This window comes from Macaca fascicularis, chromosome 13 (genome assembly GCF_037993035.2).
Source record: "Macaca fascicularis isolate 582-1 chromosome 13, T2T-MFA8v1.1".
NCBI lineage: Eukaryota > Metazoa > Chordata > Mammalia > Primates > Cercopithecidae > Macaca > Macaca fascicularis.
Genome location: NC_088387.1, coordinates 57,797,497 through 57,825,183, shown reverse-complemented (window position 1 = coordinate 57,825,183; position 27,687 = coordinate 57,797,497). Strand labels below are relative to the sequence as shown.

General features: G+C 37.3%; 1 protein-coding gene across 7 annotated transcripts in view; it reads right to left on the bottom strand.

Moving 5' to 3' along the window:
• The window catches only part of PELI1 (pellino E3 ubiquitin protein ligase 1), a 66,186-nt gene that overhangs the window by 19,102 nt on the left and 19,397 nt on the right, over positions 1 to 27,687 (bottom strand). For 5 of the 7 annotated variants that reach the window (XR_012422321.1, XR_012422325.1, XR_012422326.1 and 2 more), the window contains one exon: positions 7,175 to 7,284. The exons of the other annotated variants lie outside the window; for them this stretch is intronic. The gene's annotated coding sequence lies outside the window, so the exon portion shown is untranslated. The remainder of the gene's footprint in view (positions 1 to 7,174; positions 7,285 to 27,687) is intronic. 7 annotated transcript variants of the gene reach the window in all.

Here is a 27,687-nt window from a genome sequence, read left to right as displayed (position 1 = left end):
GTCCAATTCAAAGACATAGACTGGCAAATTGGACAATCAAGACCCATCAGTTTGCTGTATTGAGGAGACCCATTTCACATGCAGAGACACACACAGGCTCAAAATAAAGGGATGGAGGAAGATCTACCAAGCTAATGGAAAACAAAAAAAGCAGGGGTTGCAATCCTAGTCTCTGATAAAACAGACTTTAAACCATCAAAGATCAAAAGAGACAAAGAAGGCCATTACATAATAGTAAAGGGATCAATTCATCAGGAAGAACTAACTATCCTAAACATATATGCACCCAATACAGGAGCACCCAGATTCATAAAGAAAGTCCTTAGAGACAAAGAGACTTAAACTCCCATACAATAATAATGGGAGACCTTAACACCCCACTGTCAACATTAGACAGATCAATGAGACAGAAAGTTAACAAGAATATCCAGGAATTGAACTCATCTCTGCACCAAGTGGACCTAATAGACATCTACAGAACTCTCCACCCCAAATCAACAGAATATACATTCTTCTCAGCACCACATCGCACTTATTCCAAAATTGACCACATAGTTGGAAGTAAAGCACTCCTCAGCAAATGAAAAAGAACAGAAATTATAATAAACTGTCCCTCAGACCGCAGTGCAATCAAACTAGAACTCAGGACTAAGAAACTCAATCAAAACCGCTCAACTACATGGAAACTGAACAACCTGCTCCTGAATGACTACTGGGTACGTAACGAAATGAAGACAGAAATAAAGATGTTCTTTGAAACCAATGAGAACAAAGATACAACATATCAGAATCTCTGGGACACATTTAAAACAGTGAGTAGAGGGAAATTTATAGCACTAAAGGCCCACAAGAGAAATCAGGAAAGATCTGAAATTGACACCCTAACATCACAATTAAAAGAACTAGAGAAGCAAGAGCAAACACATTCAAAAGCTAGCAGAGGGCAAGAAATAACTAAGATCAGAGCAGAACTGAAGGAGACAGACACAAAAAACCCTCCAAAAAATCAATGAATCCAGGAGCTGGTTTTTGGAAAAGATCAACAAAATTGATAGACTGCTAGCAAGACTAATAAAGAAGAAAAGAGAGAATAATCAAATAGACGCAATAAAAAAAATGATAAACGGGATATCACCACAGACCCCACAGAAATACAAACTACCATCAGAGAATACTATAAACACCTCTACGCAAATAAACTAGAAAACCTAGAAGAAATGGATAATTTCCTGGACACTTACACTCTCCCAAGACTAAACCAGGAAGAAGCTGAATCCCTGAATAGACCAACAGCAGGCTCTGAAATTGAGGCAATAATTAATAGCCTACAACGAAAAAAAGTCCAGGACCAGATGGATTCACAGCCGAATCCTACCAGAGGTACCAGAAGGAGTTGCTACCATTCCTTTTGAAACTATTCCAATCAATAGAAAAAGAGAGAATCCTCTCTAACTCATTTTACAAGGCCAACATCATCCTGATACCAAAGCCTGGCAGAGACACAACAAAAAAAGAGAATTTTAGACCAATATCCCTGATGAACATCGATGCAAAAATCCTCAATAAAATACTGGCAAACCGAAGCCAGCAGCACATCAAAAAGCTTATCCACCATGATCAAGTGGGCTTCATCCCTGGGATGCAAGGCTCGTTCAACATATGCAAATCAATAAACGTAATCCACCACATAAACAGAACCAAAGACAAAAACCACATGATTATCTCAATAGATGTAGAAAAGGCCTTTGACAAAATTCAACAGCCTTTCATGCTAAAAACTCTCAATAAATTCGGTATTGATGGAATGTATCTCAAAATAATAAGAGCTATTTATGACAAACCCACAGTCAATATCATACTGAATGGGCAAAAAACTGGAAGCAATCCCTTTGAAAACTGGCACAAGACAGGGATGCCCTCTCTCACCACTCTTATTCAACATAGTGTTGGAAGTTCTGGCTAGGGCAATCAGGCAAGAGAAAGAAATAAAGGGTATTCAGTTAGGAAAAGAAGAAGTCAAATTGTCCCTGTTTGCAGATGACATGATTGTATATTTACAAAACCCCATCGTCTCAGCCCCAAATCTCCTTAAGCTGATAAGCAACTTCAGCAAAGTCTCAGGATACAAAATCAATGTGCAAAAATCACAAGCATTCTTATACACCAATAACAGACAAACAGAGAGCCAAATCATGAATGAACTCCCATTCACAATAGCTTCAAAGAGAATAAAATACCTAGGAATCCAACTTACAAGGGATGTAAAGGACCTCTTCAAAGAGAACTACAAATCACTGCTCAGTGAAATAAAAGAGGACACAAACAAATGGAAGAACTTACCATGCTCATGGATAGGAAGAATCAATATCGTGAAAATGGCCATACTGCCCAAGGTAATTTATAGATTCAATGCCATCCCCATTAAGCTACCAATGACTTTCTTCACAGAATTAGAAAGAAGTGCTTTAAAGTTCATATGGAACCAAAAAAGACCCCGCATTGCCAAGACAATCCTAAGCCAAAAGAACAAAGCTGGAGGCATCACGCTACCTGACTTCAAACTATACTACAAGGCTACAGTAACCAAAACAGCATGGTACTGGTACCAAAACAGAGATATAGACCAATGGAACAGAACAGAGCCCTCAGAAATGATACTACATATCTACAGCCATCTGATCTTTGACAAACCTGACAAAAACAAGAAATGGGGAAAGGATTCCCTATTTAATAAATGGTGCTGGGAAAATTGGCTAGCCATAAGTAGAAAGCTGAAACTGGATCCTTTCCTTACTCCTTATACAAAAATTAATTCACGATGGATTAGAGACTTAAATATTAGACCTAAAACCATAAAAACCCTAGAAGAAAACCTAGGTAATACCATTCAGGACATAGGCATGGGCAAGGACTTCATGTCTAAAACACCAAAAGCAATGGCAACAAAAGCCAAAATTGACAAATGGGATCTCATTAAACTAAAGAGCTTCTGCACAGCAAAAGAATCTACCATCAGAGTGAACAGGCAACCTACAGAATGGGAGAAAATTTTTGCTATCTACTCATCTGACAAAGGGCTAATATCCAGAACCTATAAAGAATTCAATCAAATTTACAAGAAAAAAACAACCCCATCAAAAAGTGGGCAAAGGATATGAACAGACACTTCTCAAAAGAATACATGCATACAGGCAACAGACACATGAAAAAATGCTCATCATCACTGGCCAGCAGAGAAATGCAAATCAAAACCACAATGAGATACCATCTCACATCAGTTAGAATGGCAATCATTAAAAAATCAGGAAACAACAGGTGCTGGAGAGGATGTGGAGAAATAGGAACACTTTTACACTGTTGGTGGGGCTGTAAACTAGTTCAACCATTGTGGAAAACAGTGTGGCGATTCCTCAAGGATCCAGAACTAGAAATACCATTTGACCCAGTCATCCCATTACTGGGGATATACCCAAAGGATTGTAAGTCATGCTGCTATAAAGTCACATGCACACGTATGTTTATTGCAGCACTATTCACAATAGCAAAGACTTGGAATCAACCCAAATGTCCATCAGTGACAGACTGGATTAAGAAAATGTGGCACATATACACCATGGAATACCATGCAGCCATAAAAAAGGATGAGTTCGTGTCCTTTGTAGGGACATGGATGAAGCTGGAAACGATCATTCTCAGCAAACTATCACAAGAACAGAAAACCAAATACCGCATGTTCTCACTCATAGGTGGGAACTGAACAATGAGATCACTTGGACACAGGAAGGGGATCATCACACACCGGGTCCTATTGTGGTGGTGGCGGGGGAGGGATAGCATTAGGAGATATACCTAATGTAAAGGATGAGTTAATGGGTGCAGCACACCAACATGGCACATGTATACATATGTAACAAATCTGTGTACAACAAATACATATGTTGTACACAGGTACCCTAGAACTTAAAGTATAAAAAAAAAAAGTGGACATTCTGATTTTATCAACATAGTGATTTTGTTGAAATGAAGACAATAAAAATAAATTTTATGAAACAAAAAAATATATATATAAATAAAATATAAAAATACAAAATTAGCCCGGCGTGGTGGCACATGCCTGTAATCCCAGCTACTCGGGAGGCTGAGGCAGGAGAATCACTTGAACCCGGGAGGCGGAGGTTGCAGTGAACCGAGATCATGCCACTGCACTCCAGCCTGGGCAATAGAGCGAGACTCCGTTTCAAAACAAAAACAGAAACAAAAACAAAAATAATGCAAAAGATAATCAACAGGTGCCAAAACTTAGATGACAGCATTACCTGACAAAGATTTAAAAGCAACTATGATAAAACTCAACAGTGGAAATTACTTGATCTGAACAATAGAGAGAAAATAGGAAAAACAAAATGAAACAAAAAACAAAGCCTTACGGACCTGTGAGACTATAGCAAAATCTAACCTGTGTGTCACTGGACACACATGTCAAAAAGAGAGAAGAAAGAGTCAAGCTGAAAAAGCACTCAAAGAGGTTGGGCGCAGTGGCTCACGCCTGTAATTCCAGCACTCTGGGAGCCTGAGGCGGGTGGATCACTTGAGGTCAGGAGTTCGAGACCAGCCTGGGCAACATGGTGAAACCCCGTCTCTACTAAAAATACAAAAATGAGCCAGGCGTCGTGGTGTGCCTTCTAGTCCCAGCTACTTGGAAGGTTAAAGGGGGAGTAATTGCTTGAACCTGGGAGAAGGAGGTTGCAGTGAGCCAAAACTGCGCCACTGTACTCCAGCCTGGGCGACAGAGTGAGACTCCGTCTCAAGAAAAAAAAAAAAAGAAAAGAAAATATCCTGGAAGCAGAGAGAGAGAACACTGCATTTATAGGAGAAAAACAATTAGATTGATAGTGGAGTTCTCACCAGAAACCAGAGAACCCAGAAGATAGTGGCATAATATTTTTCAGGTGCTCACAAAAATGGAAGGGAAGTCAAGACATTCTCTGAAGAGGAAAAACTGAGAGAATTTGTTACCAGCAGACCCACTACAAAGAATGGCTAGAGGAAATTAACTAAACAGAAACTAAATAAAAGAACCTTAAAATATCAGAGAAGATGTAAAAACATGGTAGCAAAAATATGAGTAAATACAATAAACTTTCCTTGTCTTGAATTTTCTAAATTTTGTCTGATGGTGAAAGTGAAAACTATAATACAGTTAGATGTGGTTCTAAATGTATGTAAAGGAAATAGTACAGAAAGGCTAAGGTGGGAAGAGCACTTGAGGTCAGGAGTTGAAGACCAGCCTGACCAACATGGTGAAACCCCATCTCCACTAAGAAGACAAAAATTAACAGGGCGTGGTGGTGTGTGCCTGTAGTCCCAGCTACTCGGGAGGCTGAGGCAGGAGGATCACTTGAACCTGGGAGGCAGAGGCTTCAGTGAGCCCAGATCGCACCACTGCACTCCAGCCTGGGTGACAGAACAAGACTCCATCTCAAAAAAAAAAAAAAAAAAATATATATATATATATATATATATATATATATATATATATATATATATATTTGACACCAAGTATGACAAACAAAAAACTAACACTTCTCATAAGCCAGAAAAATCACTACAATAAATAATCCCCAAAATATTATTATGTCTATTTCATCCTCATTTGAATGGGATTATTTCCTGTATTTATTTCTCTCCCTAGTTCCTGATAGACCTGTTACAAAGGTTTCACAGCAAAACTCCTACTAGCTAGCCCATAAAAGTCTCCTCATTTTATACCTCCACCAACAGGTTTCATAGGAATCTCAGGAATGAAAAAGGTCTACTTGTCTTTTTCTACAGTACAGTGAAATACAGCCTGTGCAGTGCTACTTCTGGTGAGAAGGCAACAGGGAATGTATGTAGCCCAATGAATAAGAGTATGTCAAAGGAAAAGTCAACGAATAAAACAAATCATTCTGACCCTTACTAATCCCTTGGAAATGACATACACATTTAGACCAGTCATCCACACTAACACACAACTTCTGTCATCGATAAATTCAAAAAATTAATTATTTTTAAAAAATGCTTCAGAAATATTTTAAGAACATTTCCATCATTCGAATACACTAAAAACACCTCTCGTCTCCCTAGATATCTTTGCTTTTGCTGAAGAGATTTTAATTCATCACAGTATTTAAAAGGTTACAGAAACCAGTATATTGCTATTTCACCATAACTGTGATACATTTGAGTTGTGAGGCAATCAAATTCCTTATTTAGAAAGATAAACTTATGCTAACTAAAACCTTCAATGTAAAAACTGAAGTTTCAAGAACAATTACATCAACCAAAGAATAATTTTGGTCCATATAATAAGATCTTCCGACATACATGAAATCATACTTTAGTATATAAACATGTATTCATGCCCTCTCATTTCCCCTCTAAGAAGCATTTCATTTTAAAAAGTTATACAGAAGCTTAACTAGAGGCATTAGCTGTGCTTTTTCTGTTTAGACAATTAAGGAACTGCCATCAAACATGAAACCAATGCTTTGACACATTTCTGACCAAGAACAGCAATAATTAAAAATTTAATAACCATTAAATTTAAATTAATTTTAAATTAAATTTTAATAACGTTGCTTTGTTTTGATTTGAATTCCTATTTAGAGTTACTATTTAAAGGATATGATGGTTTTCTATTTATAGTAGCAAAAATTTCCTTTAAAATAAGCTTACTTATTTAAAGGAGTCAATTTAAATTGTATTAAATAGAATTAGTTAAGTGCACAGATACGGCAAACATCTGAAAGTGTAAATGCCTGTATTTGGCTGACATTAGTATATCGCATGGCTAGCAAGTATTAGCCTGTGTTCTAGTTCTTGCTGTCTTTGAACAAAGCAATCTGTTTCCTCATCTCTGAAAACGAAGGGACTAAAGTAGAATAAAGGGAATTTGGGAGCTGGAAAAAATATAAGCAACCATCTGGTCCTGACATAAGAATTTACAAGTAACGTGCATAACACTATAGATTTCGTTCTATTGCCTCTATAGCAAAAGGAACAATTTTTTTTGCTTAGACAAGAAACTAAAAAACAAGAGGAGGGCTGGCATGGCACCCTCCATATACTTTCTAGAGCCCTTGGTCAAATTAGCCAAGAAAAGCAATGTATTTCCAATCAGACACATTCTTACTCTGCTTAGATCCGTTAGAAGGTCTTATCTGGGGTTATTTTCTCAGTGACATCGAAGTTTCAATCACAGGAACACATTCAATCTTGGCTTCTACTTCTGTATTTGATAATCTGAAACCCAAAATAAAACACTTTTGTAGTACCAGTTATTTATATACATAAATGACCCAAGATAAAGTTTTTAAAATTTAAAAATGGCATATAATCAATCAATATACAACTGGCATTATTAAACTGCAAATAAAATGTGCTATGACAGCTATTCCTCCTGGAACCCTTTTTTTTACGTGTTCTCTGAAGAAAGATTCATGATCTTCCCAAAGGTTTATAGTCTTTAACAAAGTCCAGTACACCTAGACAGTGCTTTCCTACTCACTCTCTTTATATATTCTCTCTATATTTTAAAATCTGAATAAAAGAATTCTTAAAAATGAATTCCTAGGCTAGGCATGGTGGCTCATGCCCGTAATCCCAGCACTTTAGGAGGCCAAGGTGAGAGGATCACTTGAAGCCAGGAGTTCGAGACCAGCCTGCACAACATAGTAAGACTCCCGTCTCTACAAAAGAAAAAAAAAAGTAAAAACAGAAAAAATTAGCAAAATGTAATGGCATGCACCTATAGCCCCAGCTACTCAGAAAGCTGAAGTGGGAGGATCACTTGTGCCCAGGAGTTTGAGGCTGTGGCGAGCTCTGATCCTACAGCCTGGGTGATGGAAAGAAACTCTGTCTCAAAAAAAAAAAAAAAAAAAAAAATCCTGAAGTCATGTACTTGAGAACTTTAAATGAGTATGTAGATAAAAAACATCCAAATGTTTCAATTACTGGCTCCATTTGTTGGTCTTCAATTAAGTTAGTTTGACCTCATGTATTCAGCCCTATTCCAATGTTATCTAGCACCAAGAACATGAAATAGCACCATTAATTCTACTCAAGACTAGAAGAAATGCTAGAGAAAATCTTCCTAATAAAACCGTCTTCTATTTTGTCTATTACTTTAAAACTCTGCTTGATACTTGAAAGCATGTTGCTCTCACTAGCAGAAACTAAACTTCCAGAGTTAAAAAATTTTTTTAAATAAATATATTCTGGAATAGTGTTATTTTCTTTGTGGGTGGGGAGAACATGAAAAATAAGTCATAAAATATATATTTATTAGGAATAGTATTATTAATTTGACTGTTAAACATTCTACTCATTTCTTCTTTAAGGGCCAGTGAAATACAATTATTTTCATATCAAGTTTTCCCAAAGGAAAGACTTTCTATAATATCTTGCACTTTCACCCATAAGAAGAAAAACTGAGAAATCAATCTTTGTCCCTCAACATAACAAATGTTTTCTTTCATTATTTACATCACACACAGCCTTCTGCTTACTACCTACTGAACACAAGTACAAAATTCCTGCCCTAAAAAAAAAAAAAAAAGCAAAACAAATACTAAGCAAGGGACAAAACAAATCTTATGCAGATTGTTTACACAATCTTCTGAGCACTTCTATTTTGGTGGGCAAGTGGGTAGGCATAATGGGGTACTGAGAGAAAAAGGAAAGGAAAATGTTTTAAAACATGAAAATGTTATAACATTTCTTTATGATGAAAAACAATGTAGACTGCATATATTATCTCAGATAAAACAGATTTCCATCTATACTAGAGTTTCCTTGTGGCTGATTTCAAAAACATGACTCAAACAGAAAGAACTGCTTTAGTATGTTTGCGGTGGAACCATTTTATGAAACCAATTCAGCTGATGACTGGAGTTTAATTCACAGCAGTTTCTTGATAAGAGTGAAAATTTAATCACCTTCTTCCTTCTTTTGCAACCAGCAGGAGTAACACACAGCATTTTTACATAAAAGGAAAAATAATGGTGTGCAGTAGTAGTTGGAGGTTACTACTTTCTGCTAGTGTCTTTTAGCTTCTCAACACAGCGGTGGAGGAAGTGAAGTCTATGTTCCCCTTCCCAAGATACAGGACACCACCTGTGCAAATTCCCAGCCTCCTCTCTTAGAGAAGCCAAATAACATGCTGATAGTCTATCACCTACAGGGATAACTTATTTTCATCCGGATGGAAAAGCAATTAACATCTTTCCTAGGGACAGTATGTGTTCCTTTAAACTGGGGTTTCTCAACTTAGGCTTTACTGACATTTTTATATTGTGGGGTACTGGCCTGTGCACTGTAGGGGGTTCAGCAGTATCTCTGGCCTTTCTGTTCTATCTAGACGCCGGCAGAACATTCTAGTTGTGACTTTAAAAATGCCTCAACTTCCTATCTCCCCACTACTCACTCCTCCACCTTATGAGAACCACTGCTCCAATCTTGAAGACAACATACTTTGTTCTTGGGATAGAAATTTCCCCTTTTTCTGGCATACTCCTTGGCACATAGTAAGGTACTTAATGTTTGCTTACTAACATTATATTGATACTGATAATAAAAGGTTATTTATACTAAGACTTGTGTTAGTAAAGGCCATGGCTTTGAAGGTGGGTGTAGTTTCAGTATTTTACTAGAATTTATAAGGGGCTGAGAGTGAGAATGAGAATCTTGCCTTGATGGCAATTAATTATTAATGTTTCCATGCATTTAAAATATTTTAATACTGTGGCTACCTCTCTCAAATGGTTGAAGAAAGCGACTAGAGCTGGAGTGGCCAAGGAAGTAGCTATAAGGCTAGTGCTGGGTAGCCTGCTGTTTAGAGAAAGGCAAATATTTGGAGGCTAGATAAGTAACTTCTGGACTAAGGGACTCATATTTAGAAAAATTAAAAGCAGGTTTTGGAAAGCATGGGAGAATTCTTTTAGGTCAAAAGAGGGTGTCAATTTGAATCAACCCTGGGGTAAGGTCTATCTTGCACTTGCATAGAATGGTAATTAGCAAAATGCTTTCACAAAATATTATTTTATTTGACCCTCATAATAACCCTGTGAATTGGGTAGGAAAGCCTTAACTCTATTTTCCAGATAAGGGAACTGAGTAAGTCAGAAAAGCCAAGTGACTGTTTGAAGGTCAAAGAATTCTGGCAGAGCTAGGACTGAGATCCACATGTTAACTCAACATACATTAACCCATTTAATTTCTATTACAACTATAAAGTACAATCATTTGTCCCCATTTTATAAATGGAGAAACTGAAGCTACCAGAGATAAAGTGGTCCAGGTTTTCTGATGTCATTACTCCACACCCCAGACAAGGTAGAATGGGGCTAATTCCTAAACAGACTAAAAGACCCTATTATAGAACCATTTAGAGGACTTGAACATATTCACGTGTAAAGTAAACCCTAAAAAAGTTATACTTCAGCATAGATTAGTAACAACTATTCAACTATGACTAGTGCTTTTTGAGACTATTTGAACCTTTGTCACTTCCTCAATGTTCACTGTACTTGTCAACCATTTCCTGGTAGTGGCCAACAACAAATATTTCAGTAAATAAAGTGGACTTTGTGTGCTTATTTTAAAAATGAGGACAGAAAGGAACCACCCAAGGGGGGAAAATCAGGGTATTTCACAAACGTAAATTCCTGGTACCACCAGGAAGAAAAACATACACATTAGAAGTGAGTCCAGACAGCTTAGGAACAGACAGGGTCAAGTGCTCCCTGATTGTGGAAGGAGAGCTGTTTACATCGACTTGCAACCTTACCCACAAATAATCACTTAATTCCCCACACCTAGAAAATATATTTTTAAAGACACAACTAAGAACCCAAACAGTTTTATTGTCTCTGCCCATTCTTAGCTTGTATTCAACAATTTTAGATTACCAAAGTTCCTAAAATGATAAAATGCTCCTCAGAAAGCAAGATTAGAAAGTCCTCTAGGTTTAACCATTAAAGTCGCAAATAAAATTCTGCAAAAAGCAGCAAATTCAGTGGGATTTGACAGTTATTTGGAACAAAAACATGGGATAAAAGGATATTCGGGGGAAATCCTATCATTTTCTAAAGTCAGCATCCCACACTGGTAGTCCCTTTTCATAATGGCAAACACTGAATTCTGTCTCTGCGCCAAGCACTGTTCTAAGCACTTTACATGTATTAAGTGATTTAATCTCTGGGACAACCTTATGAGATAGGAACTATTATAACCCACATTTTACAGATAACAAAACTAAGGTTACAAATCAGCACTCTGGAATTGCTGAAACAATTGAGTTTTAAAGTACAGGCACATCTGGTTTTATCGCACTTTGCTTTATTTTATTGTGTTTCACAGATACTGTGTTTTTTTTTTTTTTTTTGAGACGGAGTCTCGCGCTGTCACCCAGGCTGGAGTGCAGTGGCCGGATCTCAGCTCACTGCAAGCTCCGCCTCCCGGGTTCACGCCATTCTCCTGCCTCCGCCTCCCGAGTAGCTGGGACTACAGGCGTCCGCCACCTCGGCCGGCTAGTTTTTTGTATTTTTTAGTAGAGACGGGGTTTCACCGTGTTAACCAGGATGGTCTCGATCTCCTGACCTCGTGATCCGCCCGTCTCGGCCTCCCAAAGTGCTGGGATTACAGGCTTGAGCCACCGCGCCCGGCCAGATACTGTGTTTTTTTACAAATTCAAAGTTTGTGGCAACCCTGCATGGGCAAGACTATTGGTGCAAATTTTCTGACAGCATGTGCTCACTTCATGTCTGTGTCACATTCTGGTAATTCTCACAGTATTTCAAACTTTTTTCATTATTATTATTATTATTATTGTATCTGTTATGGTGGTCTGTGATCAGTGACAAAGTTACAACTGGGGGTGTCCTGAATTGTGTCCATATAAGGTGGTAAACTTAATTGATAAATGCTGAGTGGGTTCTGACTGCTCTTTCTCCCATCTTGCTCACTCTCCTTAAACCTCCCTATTTCCTGAGACACAATATTGAAATTATGCCAATTTAATAATCCTACAGTGGCCTCTAACTGTTTAAGTGAAAGGAAGAGTTGCAAGTCTCTCCCCTTAAATCAAAAGCTAGAAATGATGCTTACTGAGGAAGGCACATTGAAAGTTGAGACAGGCTGAAAGCTAGGCCTCTTCTGCCAGTTAGCCAAGCTGTGAATGCAAAGGAAAAGTTCTTGAAGGAAATTAAAAGTGCTACTTCAGTGAACACATGAACGATAAGAAAATGAAACAGCCTTATAACTGATATGGGGAAAGTCTGAGTGGTCTGGATAGAAGATCAAACCAGCCACAACATTCCCTTAAGCCAAAGCTTAATCCAGTGCAAGGCCCTAACTCTCTTCCATTCTATGAAGGCTGAGAGAGGTGAGAAAGCTGCAGAAGAAGAGATGAAGCTAGCAAAGGTTGGTTCATGAAGTTTAAGGAAAGAAGTCACATCTCCACAACACAAAAGTGCAAGGTGAAGGAGCAAGTGCTGATGGAGAAGCTGAAGCAAGTTATCCAGAAGATCTACTAGCTAAGGTCATTGATGAAGATGGCTACACTAAATAAGATATTTTCAATGTTGACAAAATAGCCTTCCTTCTATTGAAGAAGATGCCATCTAGGATGGCAGACAGCATTTCATAGCTAGAGAGAAGTCAATTCCTGGTTTCAAACTTCCAAAGGACAGGCTGACTCTCTTGTTATGAGTTAATGTAGCTGGTGACTTTAAGTTGAAGCCAATGCTTATTTACCATTCTGAAAGTCCTAGGTCCCTAAGAATGATGCTAAATCTACTCTGCCTGTCCTCTATAAAGGAAACAACAAAACCTGGAAGACAGCACATCTGTTTACAACATGGTTTACTAAATATTTTAAGCCCACTGTTGAGAACTACTGCTCAGAACATTCCTTTTAAAATACTACTGCTCACTGACAATGCACCTAGTCATCCAAAAACTCTAATGGAAATGTACAAGGAGATGAATGCTTCCTTATATGGAATCTATTCCTGATGAAGATGCTGTGAACAATTTTGAAATGACAGCAAAGGATTTAGAATATTACATAAACTTAGTTGATAAAGCAGTAGCAGAGTTTGAGAGGACTGATTCCAATTTTGAAAGAAGTTCTACTGTGGGTAAAATGCTATGAAACAGCATTGCATGCTACAGAGAATCTTTTGTGAAAGGAAGAAATCAATGTGGGAAACTTCATTGTTGTCTTATTTTAAGAAACTGCCATGGGCATCCCAACTTTTGGCAACCACCACCCTGATCAGTTGGCAGCCAGCAAAGATCACAATTTGCTGAAAGCTCAGATGATTGTCAAGCTTTTTTTTTTTTTTTAAGCAATCAAGTATTTTTAATTAAGGTATGTACTTTTTTTTTTTTTTTTTGACACAGAATCTTGCTCTGTTGCCCAGGCTGGAGTGCAGTCAGCCTTCTTCCAACTTAAAGGTGTGAGAATTCCATGTTGTACTGGCCCTCCCAAGTCATAGTGCTTGCCAGGTCTCATGTCCTTTTTCTGATGTGAAACTGTCAGGGACAGTTGGTACTACACAAGTGTGACCACTCACTGGACTGAGTGATACCTAACCAAAGTGACCTAGCTACACACTGGCAAGAATTTGGCAGAACAATACTTTACGGTGTTTTCTTAAAAATAAAAACAAAAAACACTTGTGACATATAAATGGCAATTTTACTACTGAATGCTCCTGGTGGTTTTATTAGAAAACACTTTATATATGCAATCATATTACAGCTTCTGAGTTAATACTATATACCAAAATCTTTAAGGATATTTGAACTTATTTCAGTTCTGCCACCTACCCACATCAATCGTACTCTTAAGAGTTTATGAAGGGAAAAGGAATGAGGGCTTGGAGGAGGAAGAATAAAGAACAAGCAGCAGCCATAGGTAATTTTGACATATTTCATTTAAAAAGCTTTAAGAAAAATATAAATCTTGAAAAGCCAGAAAGTCATTTTATTGAATTATCACTAATTATTTCATTATGATTGTTTTCTTTAAACTAGAAGAGACACTCATGAAGGACTAAGCCATGACTGTACTTAGGGCCAACTGAGAACTTGGGTCCTTGACAGTCAGGAGGGTCCTTCACAAATTCTCAGATTTACAAACCAGCTCTGTAGCACATGATTTTCTCATCCTATAAAATGAGGACAACGCTTCCCAAACCTCATAGGATTTGTTGTGAGGACTGAATGAAATTCAGTTTGCTTCATTCACTAAATACACTCTTTTTTTTCTCTTTTTTTATAAACCAACCTCACAGCACAGGACTCAACTTGTGCCTCAGCAAAATTTCAAATGACTACAAGTCAAAGACTTTTGGGTATCTTAAAGCTATTCTCAAAAAAAAAAAAAAAAAAAAATCAAGCATTTATTAAATACCTACTACGTATTTAGTTGGGCATACGAAGTTGGTCTTAATAAATACTTGGTTGATTTATGGTGATGCTGCCCCATCACTTAATATTTAATTATTTTCTTAGAGATTCATATTTCTCAGTATCTTAAAAAAATGTTTATAATCTGTTCTTTGTAGATAACTTTTGATACCATGCAGAAAGTTCTATTTTTTTTTAACCACTCTTAATATATAATAGACCTGGAAATATAATCAAAGACCTCAAAAAACATTACACTTAGTTTCAAGGTTGAATGCTGTATGAACATTTGATTCTCCATGGGGGGGAACTACATCTAAATCAAACATCTAAATAGAGCATATATTCTCTGCTCTTTTAGAGTAGCTAACTTTAAGTCTTAGTTTCGAAATTCCATTATAAGCTTCATTCAAAAGGAATGAAAACATAAAAATGTAGTTGAAAAATCAAATTACAAGTAAGTCTCTAATACTGTAGTAAAATCGACTACTAAGAGAGAGAAATCGTTATTAAAAGATGACAATTATTACTACTCTAACGAACAAAAGTTTCATCTTACGAGAGTTCTAATTTTCTCTTTGGGTCATGAAAAGTTTTCAAAAGTAGCATCTAATCTTTCCTTAACCAAATCACAATGTTTTCCCAATAATTTTTTTTTGGGACGGAGTGTCGCTCTGTCGCCCAGGCTGGAGTGGAGTGGCATGATCTCGGCTCACTGCAACCTCTACCTCCAGGGTTCAAGCAATTCTCCTGCCTCAGCCTCCTGAGTAGCTGGGTCTACAGGTGCGTGCCACCACGCCCAGCTAATTTTTTGTATTTTTAATACAGAAGGGGTTTCACTGTGTTAGCCAGGATGGTCTCGATCTCCTGACCTCGTGATCTGCCTACCTTGGCCTCCCAAAGTGCTGGGATTACAGGTATGAGCCACCGTGCCCAGCCCCTTTGTTTGTTTAAACAGAGTGAATATTTTCAATCACTCAACATGGTATTCCTATTTAGCCCTTTTCATTAGCAAAACAATAAATACATACAGCTGGGATATTTCTATGAATTCCCTCTTTATCCACTCTTGATTATTGTTATGCTAGCACATTAAAAATACCCCAATTAGGTAAATTATTATGATCAACTTTCTTTCCAAAATTACAACTTTTCTCTTGTCACTAACTTAACATCCATTTTATACCTACACAAGAGAATGAATACTGCCTCCTCACAAACAGATTAGAAAATTGGATCCAAAACAATCATACATTACTGAGCAGCATGTCTGTATTCTAGAAATCAGATTAAGCTTTTCATGAATTTCCTATAGAAAGAAAAACATTTTCAATTACACTTTTTCTTCTGGTGAAAATAAAATGTTTCAAAAAAGAACACTGCTGGGAAACTAATTATTCATTTTTTAGCGGAAAGAGTCCCCCTCATCAATCATTAAACCTAAAATTATTAAATCCCTTCCAACCATATCAGAGGAAGAACAAACAGAATATTCAGGTAGAAACATTACTTAAAATCTCTATAAAGCATGACTGTCAATATTTTTAACAAATTCTTCATAATTTTTCCCACCTTATAATATTTAAATATTAAATTGTAGTTGTCCCAAAGGTCCAGATCTCTTTTTTAGAAGATCTTGGGAAAAGATTTATGGCTGAAAAACTATGCTTCTGAGTAAGTTGTCCACAGCTAATTAAAGTACAATGACAGCATCACCATTCTGGCTACAAAACAACATAATTCTCAAATTTGTAACAATGAACAACATTAAGTTCTAAAACATGTTTTTTTTTTTTTTTTTAACCCTAAGTACTGTAGCTTGGATTGCAAAAATATTAAAAACGAACAGCTTTCAGTTCTCTGTTGACCAATAATCAACAGGCAATAGACACCTGTAGTGATATTTCTTAAGCTTTCTTTAAGACTGATGAGAGATGAGATTCATAGTGTAAATATTCTCTAAGAACACAAAAGCCTTAGAGCTTGAGATTTACTTAACTCCTTCCCTAAGATGGAAGGAAATTTAATCCATACAACATACTTCCTAAAACTGAATATGAAAAAATAAATGTGAAAAGTTAAATAGAAAAGATCTGATGAATTATGCTTCAAATCATTCCTTTTGCAAGCTTACTTTTAACCTGAAGCATTGACAATGTGACACTTAAAACGAAGCCACAGAACACCTCTCTCTATTTCATCGTTATCACCACACGCTATAAAGACAACCTTCTCACGGAAAAATAAAATACAGATAGCATTAAAGCATCTGCCAGTTACAGTTGGAACCACACACTGAATAGCTGGCTGTCTGCTCACGTTTTTTTCACTTAAGCACCTCATAATGTGTGTGGGTGGGCCTATGTTACGCAAAATAGGTAAACACTACAAAATTCTAGATTCCACTGACCAAAGTGACAATTCACTTCTCCCTCACCTCCTCCCTAAGGAAGTCTGTGCCCTAAAAGGGAAGAAATGGAAGAGGAAGCACAGAGCAATTTTTAACACAGGCTTAATATCAAGTTATAGAGTAAGGTACTTCCAGAAAGAGTATTGATATTCCATTTCTTAAGAAGCAGCCTGAATTAACTATATATTCTATAAATGTCAGAAGTATAACTATAATATTGAAGCGCCTTTTCATATTAGTAAACCTATTTTTACAGATTTAGTATAGTACTCAATTCGTTAAGCGACACTACATTTAAAAAAACACAAAAATCAATACAATTCATATGTAAAGAAGGTAGCCCCTTTAGCACTATTAAGTCAAACTGATTTTTGTGGTCTGGTTATAAAATACTATATTATCTCAGGCATAAAAACAGGTGAACATTCAATCACATTTTCAATGGATCACACTTGTTTATTTCCAGCTTTATTCTTTACAACTTTAAAATAAATTAGATACATTTGATGCTTATTAATATGGAGAAACTACAGCAGTACCCAGAGGTAAGCTGGGATTGGACAAGCTTAATCAAATTGCTATGGAAAGCACCAACTTACTGACATGTGCTGTTCTCAGATTATCCCACTTGTAAATTCCATTCTAGAAAGTACTGCCTGCCACTCCAAATTTCCCCACATGCTGTCTCAGGAAAAGAACTGTGTTTTCTTATGGTGAATGGTTACACACAGAGCTTGTCTAATCCTCCAAATAGTCAAAGGCGAACCTGATTAATTACATTTAGGATTATTTAAAAGAATACTAAAATTAAGTCACAATAGTAAATGCTTTTCATACTTGTTCAATAATTTGCCCATGCAAATCACTGATAATCTCCACTCATTAAACTTCAACTTGAGTCTAGATGCTTGACATTCTTTTATTAAAGTTCTTTAGCAGCCCTCAAGTGTTCAACCCTTTTGTAAAAAGTTACTAGTTATTACAGCAGAGCCCTAAAATTAGTATTGATACCCACAGTTCTGAGCCACCTAAGTAAATGGCTATCCAGACAATTTTAGCCTTAATTCAATTATGCTATACTGAATAATACATTGCTAATAAAACCTGACTGGAGACTCAGTAAGTGTCCTTGGTGACCTTAATTGGAATCATTCAAAGTCCCACCTATAAATACATTGATCTTTTTTTAAAAAAGTAGTATAAAAATACTTTTGGTGGCCCTAAGTTTATCTGCAAAGCCTTCTTACAATGTGTCCACAGGACAGCAGTTCTGTTTCACAGTAGGGCTATCATTTTTAAGAGAACATCACTATAACAGTATGTAGTAACTTAATGCCTTGGCACAAAATGAACCATCCTCTATCACACAGCTACAAGTTTACTTCTGTTGCTTCCCAGCATTCTGTAGCTGTCACATCCCCTGAAGCAGTTCTGTAAATCTGTTTAATGTTTCGTTTGCTCCTTGTGCTGGCAGCAGGCCCACTTAGGTTACAGCGAAATAAATCTGCACAGATAGGCTGCTTATATCCATTGTTGATACCTGTTCAGTCCAGGAAACTGCAAAAATGATCGGCGCATATTCTAGGGTTTGTTATTTGATGATCCTGCCTTGTCATGTGATTCTGGGCTGATGAGATTGCTCAAGAAGCCGGACATGACAAACTTTATACTCATACTAAATAGAATGTAGTTGCAGCTGACTCTCAATGCCTTATACTTGATTCCATAACAAAACCTGAGGTCCTGTCATTCTTTGAACCAACATACCAACTCTCTTAACTTTGGAAGCATATCTCCTTTTTAACCCTAGGGAAACCAAGATATCAATAGTTCCTATATCATCATTACTATCTTGATGATTAAAAACAGAGCACTGAGAGTATAAAAATTCCTTATGTCTTTAAAGATCTGTGTTTATATCAAATAATCTCTTGAGGAAATATATTTTTTTCTTAAAAAGTTCTAAGAAGACATTAAAGATAAAATCTCCATATTTTCTAAGTATCATAATGAGCTGGCCAGGTGCCGTGGCCCGCACCTGTAATCCCAGCACTTTGGAAGGCCAAGGCGGGTGGATCACCTGAAGTCAGGAGTTCGAGACCAGCCTGGCCAACATGGAGAAACCCTGTCTCTACTAAAAATACAAAATTAGCTAGGCATGGTGGCGCATGCCTGTAATCCCAGCTACTCAGGAGGCTAAAGCAGAATAGCTTGAACCTGGGAGGCGGAGGTTGTGGTGAGCCGAGATCGCGCCATGGCACTCCAGCCTGGGCAATAAGAGCTAAACCGAAAATTTTCGGCAAAAGCCGAAAATTAGATACAAATTTAATGACAGGCATACCATGAAGATTTGTTTCTTTTTGCTCACCAGATAGAGCACTGCCTCCCTAAATTGGCTGTTCATATTCTGGCTTTGTGGGCTTTGTTTACCTGGCAGTCTCCTTAAACAAAACAAAACAAAAAAGAGTATTATAATGAGCTACTTTTATAATGGAATAAATAATCAAAGAAAAAAGGGTTAGAATTTCCAAACTTTTCTTTTCAATATTACATTTTTTTAAAAGAGAACTTTCTTTTTACTTCTCATATACGCTTTATTTACAATGATGTTTAATTAATAACATCATGGGGACCAATTGATACAAAAACAAAACATAACCAAAACCTGAAGTAGTGTTCTTGGTTGGAATCAAAGTTACCAAACTTTGGCAAATGAACCTGAATCTCAATGACCTTTCCCCTACTCTTCCACATCCTGCTTGGCTTACAAAAGTTTTAAACTTCCTTATTTTCCTCTACAATGTCTGAACCTCTAGCAATTATCTCAGTTGAGCTCAGGAAAATGATAAACTTTGGTACTCTGAAACTTAAAAAAAAAATAACTCCAGAAAAAAAAACGAACACAACAAAGTGTGCTTACCTCACAATTTCTAGGCCTTTTCAGAGGTTTCTTTTCTTACTAGGTTTGCTTCACCCGGAGATACAATGACCTCTGAGAACGTCCTTCTTCTTTAATGATCTCTCAATACTTCCAAGAAGGCAATCAAGGACTCATTCCTCACAGTCCCTTTACCTCTAGCCACACCCTCAGCAGGTGCATAAATTATTTCTTCCTTTAGTTCCACTCCACAGGTGACTCTTAGGTCACGTTCCTCCACCCCACAGTGCAAATTCACGCAGATGGCATTTGCTATTCTACAGTACATTTGTACTGAATATCGACACATGCCCAGTTTTTTACTTGTCAAATCCATCTAACTCCAATCCTTTCGCGAAAACGTACATTAGGCCTAAGATTTTTCAACAAGGTTTAAGAAGAAAAATAATCACAGTGTGACTGCATTATATAATTACATTTTAAAGCTGGAAAGAACCTTAAAGAATATACTGTGCAAGTTGTTCAGTTTTCCTTCCAATTTCATTTTATAATAGATGAGAAAAATCTGTATTCAGAGAGGGTAAGTTATTTAATGACAGTCATAGGGCTAAGTAGTGCAGCTAGCTAACTGATCTTGGGACTCCTATGTTAGAGTCTGTTTCATTAATTTTGGAGGCAATACCACAAGCACTAAAGAACAGAGCAGTCAGCCAATAAGTAACTCCTACCTTGTACTGTGTATTATTACAGGAGATGGCCAACTGTTCAACTTTAGCTCCACTCTTTTCTATATGTTGTTATAACTGTATACCACAAAGAAAAAGCCGAAAATTAGATACAAATTTAATGACAGGCATACCATGAAGATTTGTTTCTTTTTGCTCACCAGATAGAGCACTGCCTCCCTAAATTGGCTGTTCATATTCTGGCTTTGTGGGCTTTGTTTACCTGGCAGTCTCCTTAAACAAACAAAAGAAAACTAGGTATCAAAAGTATTGCCATAGGTAACCCACATAATGAGAAAAATTATTTGCAAATCATGTATCTGATAAGGTACTTATATCTAGAATATCTAAAGAGGTCTCATAACTCAATAAAATATAAATGAAATTAAAAATTGGTAAAGGATCCACTTATTTCTCCGAAGATATACAAATAGCCAATATGTACATAAAAAGATGCTCATTAGCCATTAGGGAAATACAAATCAAACCCACAATGATCACTTCAAACCCATGGCTATTATCAAAAGGTCAGATAATGACAAATATTGGTAAGGATGTGGAAAAGCTGGAGTCCTCAATCATGGCTAGTGGGAAAGTAAAATGGTGTAGTTACTTTGGAAAACAGTCTGGCAGTTCCTCTAGATTAAACATTAAGTTATCATGTGACTCAGGAATTCAATTCCTAGGTATATACCCAGGAGAAATGAAGACCTATGGCCACACACAGACTGTGCATTAATGTTCATAGCAGCATTAATAGCCCCAAAGTAGAAACAACCCAAATGTCCATCAATGGTTGGATAAACAAAATGTAGTATATCCATACAATGGAATATTATTTTGCAATAAAAGGGAATGAACTACTGATATATACTACAATATGGATGAATCTGGAAAACATTCTGCTAAGTCAAAGAAGTCAGTCACAAAGGATCACATATTGTATAATTCCATTTATATGAAATGTGCAGAACAGGCAAATCCAGAGGCAGAAAGAAAGTAGATTAGTGGTTGCCTGGGAGGGGAAAGGAAGGGGACAGAATAGGAAATTGGGGAATGATAGCTAAAGATTATGAGATTTGTTTTTCGGATGATGAAAAATGTTCTAAAATTAATTGTGCTGCACAACTCTAAGACTATACTAAAAACCACTAAAGTGTACCCTTTAAGTGTTTACATAAATGGTATGAAAATTATACCTCAATAAAGTGGTTACAAGAAATAAGCAAATAAAGCTCTAGCACATTAAAAACAAAACCCTGCTATAGACTCAAGGTTCACTGGATGCTAGCACATACCTCTGAAATTCAAATACATTCCTGATCTTATGCAACTTTATAACCTACATAAATTTTAAAAATTCTAAATACTGTTAACTCCTACTTCTTGGCCAGAGAAACTGAGGGAAACTAATCATTTGAACATTCTACAAGATAAGTTTTCACAAGCAAAACTGAAAACTTTCCCAAATGAACTGCTTTTTGTACCAGAAATTATGAAATTGACACTTAGGTTTGGAATTTTAAATCTCATAATTTGTTCCAGATTAGCTTTAATCATAAACATGTGCTTTTTTGTTTATGTTTTTGCTGATAATCTCGCATCATGTTCAATGAGTGTTCTCTCTGACATCAACCACCAAGTCTCCAATTCTGACACCGACTGGGCATCCAACAAATCAACTCAATTCTGACATTATTATCTACCTGGAGTTAGCGTCAGATCTCACAAGTTAAAGGGCTCATGCCACAAGACTCCCCTAAGTTCAGATGGCAATCAAAAGTCCCAAAAACCTGACTTCTAACTAACTAGCTGTAAATTGAGGGTTCCCACAACGCCCTCCTCAGGTTCCATAATTTACTGGTACAGCTCACAGAAAGAACAAGAAAACACTCCTTTTATGTTTACTGGTTTATTACAAAGAATGCAACCCAGGAACAGCCAAATGGAAGAGATGCACAGGGCAAGGGCAAGGTACGTGGGGGGGAGGGTGGGTAGGGTAGGGAAGTGAAGCTTCCATGCCCTCTCCAGGAATGCCACCCTCCCAGCAACTTGATGTGTTCACCAATCGAAAAACTCAATCTCCAGGCCTCTGTCCCTTTCCCAGAGGTCACTGGGTGAGGACAAAAGTCCCAACCCTCTTAATTTCTTGGTCCTTCTGGTGACCAGCCCCATCCTGAGGCCATCTTAGGGCCCCATCCTAAGTTACCTTTCTATTATGATCAGAAAGGGGGTTGTTATGAATAATAAAAGACATCCTATCACTCAAAAAATTCTAAGCGTTATAGGAACTCTGTGCCAGGAACACCACGTGGTAGAAAGACCAAACAGATTTTTGTATCATACCACAGCAACAGCATCAAAGAAAGTTGAATATTCAAACGCATTGCTCAATATAATCCCATGACCAATATAGTTTCACTTGATTCCTCTGAGGACAAAGACATTACCAAACCAACAGATCTGGTATTTAATCCAATGACTGGCATTTAATGTAAATACCTAATGTTTTAATTAATTACCTAGCCTGTCCCTCTAGCTAGCTAACAGTCCTATTTGGTTAAATAGCTAAAAGTCAAAATTTTCTAATAACTAATATGTCTAGGTTACCAGACGATGATATCCCTCCACCATAGAAGTACCTAGGTTAGTACAGGTTGATCAACCCTAATCTGAAACTGCAAAATGCTCCAAAATCTGAAATTTTTGAGCAACACATGACATCATAAGTGGAAAATTCCACATGTAAGTACTTAACACAAACTTTCACGTACAAAATTAGTAAAAATATTGTATAAAACTGTCTTCAAGCTATTTATATAAGGTATATATGAAACATAAATGAATTTTATGGGTCTCATCCCCAAGATATCTCATAATATATATGCAAATATTCCAAAATCCAAAACACTTCTGGTCCCAAGGATCTGGTTAAGGGATATTAAACCTATACTCTCCATAAAATGCTCATTAATGATTTCTTCTATTAATAACCATTGTGAGCTTTCTTTGCAGTTTAATTAGCTTTGATGTTGGAGCAGTTTTTAAACCAAGGGCTGTGGTCTCCCTTTTTTTTTTTTTTTTTTTTGGAGATGGAGTCTCGCTCTGTTGCCAGGCTGGAGTGCAGTTGCGCAATCTCGGATCCCTGCAACCCCCATCTCCCAGGTTCAAGTGATTCTCCTGCCTCAGCCTCCCAAGTAGCTGGGACTACAGGCATGCGCCACCACGTCCAGCTAATTTTTTATGTTTAGTAGAGACGGGGTTTCACCATGTTGGCCAGGATGGTCACAATCTCTTGACCTCGTGATCTGCCTGTCTTGGCCTCCCAAAGTGCTGGAATTACAGGTGTGAGCCACTGCGCCCAGCGGGTCTCCCTACTTTTAATTTAGTGCATCTAGAGTCACCAACAATACAATTACTAAGCCAACAAATATTACTGAGCATTCAGTATAAGGTCAGAAGTTATGGGAGTATTCAAACTAATGCAAAAGGTATGGCTCCCTATACCAAACATTTGTTTACTTCTGTTTACTAAAAAAGGGTGTAAATCAAATCAGTATAGAACAGATACCATATTAACGCAAAAGACCATAAATACTGTAAGACTTCAAAGAAAAGTGTTAGTACTTAGGAGGAAGAAGAACAAGAGGAAGCTTCATAAAACGAGAGGTATTTGATTTGGACCTTGAGAGACAGACCAGACTTTGATAAGTGGAAAGAAAACCAGTTTAGGTGGAAGAAACAATCGCATGAAGATAAAAAAGACAAGGGGGAAAAAGTATATTGTGTTCTCAGGAAAGAGTAAGTCAGGTTCAATGGAGTTTGCTTAGGAAACAAACGAAAAGTAAGTCTGTAGAAATCATGAACCATGGCTTTGTAAGCTCAGTGATTGTCAGGAAGTGCTGAATCAATGTTTAATAGCTGAGTGAGACGCATCTGGAAAGGTAAAGAAGTGCCTGTAATAGTGGGCCTTAAGAATCAGGATAAAGACTGAACTTTATCCTAGAGTTAATGAAAACCCTTTAAACTTAGGTTTCAGAAAGGGGAAGAAAACACCCATGTATATAGTAGGTACTAGGAACTGTCACATGTTAATCTTTACAATTTTCCTATGACAAATGAGGAAATTAGACTAAATAATTTGTTCAAGGTCATTTAGAAACTAAGTGGCTAGAGCTGAGATCTACATTTAAGCATGTGTTCTTTCTACCATTCCATACTGCATGAATAAATAAATCAACCAACCAACCAGTGGCAGAAGTCTGGAAACAATGTTTAGGACAAAAAAAATGTACTATGACAAGTTTAAATTTTTAGTCTGTTTATTATTACATTATAGTAACTTACTTTTTTTTTGACAAATTTGAGTGGAATATTGAAATAGTGTGACCCAAAACATAGGCTGTGTAACCCACATAAAATTCACTTTTGCAACTCTTGGGAAGTCATCTCAAATAGAGTTACCTTTCAGAACAGATTAACTGATAGATGAGAGGTCAATCTAAAGGTGGAGAGAGAAAGATGTGCCATATATATTAAGACAAGACAGATGAGGAAAGCTATAAATTGGAAGCCACAAAAGACACCCACAGCCTGGTTGTCTTTCTAGTTACTGATTCTCATTTGTCTTTGTAATTTTTTATTGTTTATTTGTGAAAATCTACGTTGATGAATACAGGAGGCTCATGTGGCCTCCCTCAGTATTTGCATATATTATGGTTTAATTTCTCCCAGGAGAAAGGCTCTTTCCCTAAGGAAGGCAGGAGATCCTTGGAATCACCACACAGAGATGAGTTTGCATCTGTCCTTTTTCTCTGGGTAAATGGATCAAGAACAGATCAGTAATGTGGCTCTCTCCTCAAGTAAAATGGGTTGCATGAAAATGTCTAGAATGCAATTATGTTAAAGAAGAAGCTGTATATAAAGCTGGAGGATGCTTATTAAACTACGTAAAACTAGCCCGGACAAAATTAATCAGAAGGAATCTCTATAGATGTTAGATATGGTCTTCCTATTTTTAGATATTGAGAACAAGGACAAATTAGATCAAGTATGAGTTTACTTAGAGATGGGGGGGAGAAGGGGAAGGTGGATTGGAACAAACCCAAAAAAATTATTCAATTATGATTTTTAATATCTGTGTAACAAAATATAAAATCTTACTTGAAAAAATTCAGTTTGGTGTAAACGAAAAGTATGACAATTATTAACTCCTCTTTACATCTGCAAAGAAAAATCTTTTTTTTTTTTTTTTTTTTGAGATGGAGTCTTGCTCTGTCCCCCAGGCTGGAGTGCAGTGGCGCGATCTTGGCTCACTGCAAGCTCCCCCTCCTGGGTTTACGCCATTCTCCTGCCTCAGCCTCCCCAGTAGCTGGGACTACAGGCGCCCGCCACCTCGCCTGGCTAGTTTTTTTTTTGTATTTTTTAGTAGAGACGGGGTTTCACCGTGTTAGCCAGGATGGTCTCGATCTCCTGACCTCGTGATCCGCCCGTCTCGGCCTCCCAAAGTGCTGGGATTACTGGCTTGAGCTACCGCGCCCGGCGAAAAATCTCTTTATACTCTTAGAAAGACAGATAGACTACCAAGACCAGAAAAAACATTCCCTTAACACATATTAATTTGCAAAAGTCCAGGTTGTTATATAACACTTTTGCTGATATTTATTAAACAACAATAAAATAAACGAGAATGAAGGCACAAGACCTATTAAATTCCAAGCCATTAAAAGTTTATTTGAGGCCGAGCAAGGTGGCTCACACCTGTAATCCCAGCACTTTGGGAGGCCTAGGCAGGAGGATTGCTTGAGCACAGGAGTTTGAAGCCAGCCTGGCCAACAGAGTGAGTCCTTGTCTCTACAAAAAATTTAAAATTTCGCCGGGCGCGGTGGCTCACGCCTGTAATCCCAGCACTTTGGGAGGCCGAGGCAGGCGGATCACGAGGTCAGGAGATCGAGGCCATCCTGGCAAACATGGTGAAACCCCGTCTCTACTAAAAAATACAAAAAATTAGCCGGGTGCGGTGGCGGGCGCCTGTAGTCCCAGGTGCTCAGGAGGCTGAGGCAGGAGAATGGCATGAACCCGGGAGGCGGAGCTTGCAGTAAGCCAAGATCACACCACTGCACTCCAGTCTGGACCACAGAGCCAGACTCCGTCTCAAAAAAAAAAAAAAAATTTAAATTTCAGACAGGCATGATTCTGTATGAAACGTGTTGGGCTACCATGCTTTAGTAGATCATAACATCACAGTTACATGTTGAGTGAGGTTTTCTTATTTTTTAAGTTTATTTTATTTTTCCTCACACTATCAGGGAGAAGAGTAAGAAGAGTAAAGTTTTTAACATTGATGAATATGGCTTGAATTTGAAGTGGGTATCTTCTGGGAACTTTTGTTATGTTAAAAATATATTCATTTAATGCTGTTTTACCTTTTCCCCGGCCCTCTATTAGCAACAAAGACCTTGACTGTGATAACTGCAATTTTGCTAACTATAGTTCTTTTCTTTGTTGTCAAAGGATTACTGTACTTGAAATTGGAACTAACTTGGAAAATCTAGGTGGTTGTCTCAACTGACCCCTGAAAGTTGAAATTTAGCTCCCCTTTAACCACACTGTTAGGACTGACCACTAGACAGGACTATCTTTTCCTTTTTTCAAATCAGCTCTCCACCTTAGTTATCTACTCTTTTTCCAATCAGCCATCTCAGATGAAAACAGACTCCCTCCCATTCATAATTTAGTCTAAGTCCTTCTTTCTGAAAAGAAGGAATTCTCCTAAATCAAGTTCCCTTTCAGGCAATTTCAGCTCAGGCCAACATTTAGTAGATTAAAAAATATATCAACTAGTATTCTTCACACCCAAAACTGAGAACCTATTTGTATCAAAACTGAGATTCAAAGGTGTGTACAAGGGGAAGGAGGAGTGGTACAGTTTTAAAGCCTGGAAAAATAATTCTGCTTTACACCCTGATATTTCTAAAATTCAGGTTAGTTCAGTAAACATTTATGGAGTGCCTATTATGGTTCAGATTCTGTGCTAAGAGACTAATAAGAAATGTTCCTATCTCGAAAGGAGCTAATGGAGTTAGAAATAACACTTTTACCTTCTAGAATTTTCCAATATTTTCTATTTTTAATCATGTAATAATAATAGTATTAAAAGTGAATGACATTACACATGATATAATTCTCTGCTTTTGAACTAAGTGATTAGAATTGCA